This window comes from Vipera berus (genome assembly GCF_964194415.1).
Source record: "Vipera berus genome assembly, chromosome: 1".
In the NCBI taxonomy this organism is placed as follows: Eukaryota; Metazoa; Chordata; class Lepidosauria; order Squamata; family Viperidae; genus Vipera; species Vipera berus.
The window spans coordinates 42,097,376-42,102,599 of record NC_138202.1 but is presented as its reverse complement, the minus strand read 5'-3'; positions in this window follow the sequence as shown (position 1 = coordinate 42,102,599).

Genomic DNA, 5,224 nt, shown 5'->3' with positions numbered 1-5,224 from the left:
ATCTTGAAGAGGCAGAAAAAGCATGCCCAGTTTTTCTTAATAGCCCCAGGTCTCCCTCCCCCAAGAGAAACCAGCTCTGAAGAAGTGCAGATGGAGGCCCCCAGCTAGAAGATTAAGAAGACAAAGACACCTAAAAGCTACATATCCCACCCAACGTCTAAGACAGGACATAATAGGATTAGCTCACAGATGCCAAAGGGACACAGGTCAAAATACATGACACAGGAAGTACAAAGCCTCAAAACAGGAACAGGAAACAACTCCAAACAAAAGACTCCAGAAGGTATAAAAACCCACTCCCTACATGTGCTCTCTCTCTTTTCTCCAGTGCCATCTTTCTGTTTGGCTCTCCTCTTCAATAAACTGCAACCTTCTTTCTAAACCAGTTGCCACGATGAAGACTTTTCTTCCAACATCTTTAGAGAGGCCAGACAGAATTTTTTTTAAAAAAAAAACCAAAACCCTCAAAACCTCCCTAACTGATAATGGTGGAAGAGGACTCATTATTTTGCTGTTGACTATCTGCTAACATTCTGCATAAGATCTTCTTCTGTGGTTTGTTGCCTGAACTAGATACCTGGACAAAGGCTTTTACTGCATACCAACACTTCCAGCCACTTTGAGCTGGTCATCTTCTCAAGTCAAGCCAGTTAACGGCAAAAGGAACAATGGTTACCTTTTTATTTAGTCCTACTGTCATCATCCAGGTCAGTCTGGATGAAGTGGGGCAACAGTTTCATAGCCAGCATAAGATCAACAATGCCCCAACATATCTAAAAGGCATATAATTGGGAGGGGGACATGGTTTTTAGTTTATATATCTCCAAAGGCCTTCTCACTTTAACATTTAAATTTATGTCTTGTGAATTGCTCTGTTAATCTATTTTATTTTTAAGTCTCTCAAGTCTAAAACTGTAATAAACTAACCTAACTGATTTAGCTCAGAGATGTGGATATTTAATCATATATATCAACAAGGACAAATTATAGAAACTGGTTGAAAAGTTGTCGAAATGTGTTGCTCTGTCTTAATTTGATTCTTCCACATAGTAAGTTAGTACCTCATTACTCCAGAATGACAGGAAAGACTCAGTTTAGAGTTTTTCTGGAAACTTAGTACATTGGGTATTTCAGCCCTAAAATATAGCATTGCTTCAACGGAGGGACTGAGATTTACTAGGTATATGGGAAAATTCATTGGGAATTGGACAGTATATAAATTTAATATTGTTGTTTATTGTTTATTAAAATTTCTAATTATTTTAGTTTCTTAAATCTGAATTTTTTCAGTGCAGATAGCAGTTCTAGCAAATATTGCTCAGAAAACCTCAAGGGGTTGACATGCATATAAATGTCTCCTTTAATTTGCCAACATATCCATGTATAAATTTAGTAATGTGAATTATAATCCTTGAAAATCAAAGGAATCATTAATGTAGTGTTTTTTCTTTTCTCCTTCCTTTTCCTCTCACCCCTACATATAAATATCATACAACTGTTGTGACTTTCTGTGACTAAGTAGCAAGTAAGCAAAAGATGTAAACTGGTTTAGTAGCAATGGCAGAAGATGAAATGTATGTGTATAAAAGAGCAATGTTCAATTTGCCTAGAAACATAGATGTTTATCTCAAACAAATTACCTCTGTTGTAAATTGTTGCAACTGTCTGAAGTCTAGATAGACATCTTAGCATAATTTTGCTATGCATTTGTCATCTATTTTTGGCCAATTAAGGGATGGTTCTAGGCTTCAGTAAGCTGCCCTAAGCTTCTACAGAACAACCACAACTCATGCTGTCCCAATGTCTTTGGGATATTGGGAGATCACCACGCCATTCTGTGCACAAAAACTAACAGGAAAATTGTACTGTATTTCAGTATTTTAATGAAATAATACTTACTGTAGTAGATGACTTTGTAGGAGAGTATAGACCAGGGGTCTTCAAACTTGGCCCTTTTATGACTTGTGGACTTCAACTCCCAGAATTCCTCAGCCAGCATGGTGTAGACTGTAATGACACAGATATATCTGTGTTCCAACATCTTCCCAACATCCCTTACTGCTTAATAATATTAACCAACCTTACTTTTTATGGGTATCCTAAGAAAATTGGATAGGGCATATAGTTATCCAAATGCTGTCAAGAATTGAACAATCAGGTCATGGAGCACCCACTTTGTCAGATTGAGAGGACTTTCCTGCAGTAGCCCCACATATTTGCAACAGTGTGAATCCACAAATAAATCAATCCCCTTACAAAACATGTAAGCCTTTGAAAACCTCTAAAGTTGCACTTATTGTATATGGCCTTCTCTTAAAATGAGTTTTTAATGGGAATGCGATAGTTTCTAGTTTGTGGTATTTGGGGTCAGTGTTATCACTTGGCTTTAGTAGTGATACTTCCTGTTATTTTGCTTTATTCTGTAAATCTTGGAAGCATTAGTACCATGATAAGTGGCAGAAATATTTTAAATTCTTTGTTTTAAATAAACAAATCAACCAACTAACCAACCTAGAAAAAACTATAGAGATGTTGGGAAGACAGGGAGACAGATTTGGGGATGGTAGGTCTGATGTCCACAGCGCATTTGTTCTTTGTTTGTGGAGCTTTTGGCGCTCTCCAAATTTAATTGTTTGCTTGCAGATGTTTTATTACCCAACTAGGTAACATCATCATTGTGAGTCTTGGACTCCTGCGCATGTCCAAGATGGCTCTCCGCTGGTTTTGAGCTTTTTAGTACGGTACGGTTTTCGGCTCTGCTGGGTGGCCATGGGGCTTTCTGCTATTGTTTTGGCCCTCTTCGGTTGGCTGAATTTCTGGTGGAGCATTGGCACCCTCCCCCGTCTGGATACAGCTTAGAATGACAAAGGACGGAGGAGGAGAAGCCGACCATTTAACACTTCGGTGAGAGGACGCTGGCGGCTGGGCGAGGCCGACCTGACTGCTTCTTTGTTGTGCTGAGCTGAGCGGAGCTGGACCGAGTGAATTTGAGCTGGAATTTAGGCTGTGCTCATGCTTGTTTGCTCTATTGTGAGCCCCGGGTTATGGCTGGGGGAAGGGGGCTTCGATGTTGTGTTCCCCCCCTCTGCCACTCGGCGAGTTTGGCTCTGTGAGCACGGTGGACCTGGTGGTGCTGTGGTGGCTGTAGGGTCTGCCGCTGCTGCTGTTCCTTCTTCTTGCCACCGCGGAGGTCGCAGCTGTCCCTGTCGTCATGCTTGAACCTGTTGGCTTGGGTCCGTCAGCATTGTCATCGGGCTGCCCCCCACTTCTGGACTTGTCATCTTTATTTCATTATGACTTTTGCTGTCACCACCGTTGATTATTTCATTATCATCATGATTGTGGCTTTGGGACCTGCCACTGGCCGACTGAACTTTTCATCGATTCCATCTACTGCCACCCTCCATTGCCCGATGTCACCATTACCGTTTCACTTTATATGCCAGCGTATACCTCTGGAGAACTTTACTCACTGCGAGATTCCCCCCTCTCACAGGAGCATCCATCTGTTTTAAATAATATCTTTCTTGATGATGGGTTATGGGACTCTGAGAGATGGCATGATGCAAAGAGGAGTTTGAGGGGTTTTTTATTGAGATTTTTAAACAAAATTTTAAGGGAATCTGGGAGGGGGGAGGCCCAAAGGATCTGGAATGAACTTGGGGGGGGTTCGATCCGGACAGCAGTCCAGGCCATCAGATGGTCGTGGGGGGGAGTAGGGGTTTGGGGGGGACTCAGCTCTGAGTGAAGAGGGTCTTCCCATACCAACGGTGATTGGGAGGGGCAGAGAGTGTGGGAGCAGAGGGCTTTATCGTAACTGGGGAACGGGCCACTGCTGTCTTCAAGTGGTTGCCTGTTCCCGCCCTTGTGGTTCTTCTTGCTCCCCCGGGGGCATAGGATTGCAGGGCCCTGGGCTCAGGTTGGTTTATTTCAATGCCAGGTCCGTGGTGAACAAGGCTCCCCTCATACATGATCTCATCGAGGAGGAGAACGCGGACCTGGCCTGCATCATGGAGACCTGGTTGGGCCAAGAGGGTGGTGTCCCCCTTTCGGAACTATGCCCACTGGACTTCCGGGTGCTTCACCGGCTGCGGGCCCAGGGCAGGGATGGGGGGGGTGGCGGTTATTATTAGGGAGAGTCTTTGTCCGCGAGTGGCCACTGTCCCTCAGATAGGTAGGTGTGAGTCTCTCCTTTTGAAGTTGGGTCCTAGAGTTCAGTTGGGCCTATTGATTACATACCTGTCTCCCAGCTGCGTATCATCGGCCCTGCCCAAGCTCCTCGACATCTTGCCCGGGTTGGCAATTGAGTTCCCCAGGCTAATAGTTCTGGGGGATTTCAATCTGCCTTCCATGGGTGAGGTGTCTGAGTTGGCTCAGGAGTTCATGGCTTCAATGACAGCCATTGACCTGACTCAAATAATTCAGGACCCGACCCATAATGGAGGGCACACACTCGACCTGGTTTTTATCTCTGGGCAGTGGATTAATGATCTGGGTAGGGGGGATTTAACCATCCATCCCCTGTCATGGTCTGATCATTTCCTTCTCCAGCTAGACTTTCAGTACGTCACCCCCCCGCCGCTGGGAGGTGGAACTGACCAGGTGGTTCTGCCCCAGGTGCCTGATGGACCCTGAGAGGTTCCAGACAGAGCTTGGGACATTTCCTGCTTCCCTTGCCCACAACTCTGCTGAGGCCCTAGTGGTAGCCTGCGAGAGGGCTGCTGCTGGGGCCTTGGATTGAGTTGTGCCTTTGCAGCCTCTGACCCAGTGCAGATCCTGGGTGGCCCCCTGGTTTACCGAAGGACTCCGAGAGATGAAGCACCAGAAAAGATGCCTAGAGAGCTGTTGGAGGTCCAGCAGATCCGAATCTGATCGAACTTGTCTTAAGTCTTACCTAGTGGTGATGGAAGTGGCAAAGCGTGTTTACTTTTCCGCTCTCATTGCGTCCACAGATAATCGCCCAGCCGCCCTGTTTAGAGTGACCCACTCACTGCTTAACCAGCGACCGAGGGATGACCCCTTGCAGGGTAGGGCTGAGGAATTTGTTCAGTATCTGCAGGACAAAATCGCTCAGATCTGGACTGGTTTGGACTCCGACTGGGTGGAATCCGACAGAGTGGAGAGGGCAGGTCTTGGTCATACCATTTGGGGTGAGTTTGACCCTGTGACTTTGGATGATGTGGACAGGATTATGCGTAGGCTGAGCACTGCAACTTGTTTATTG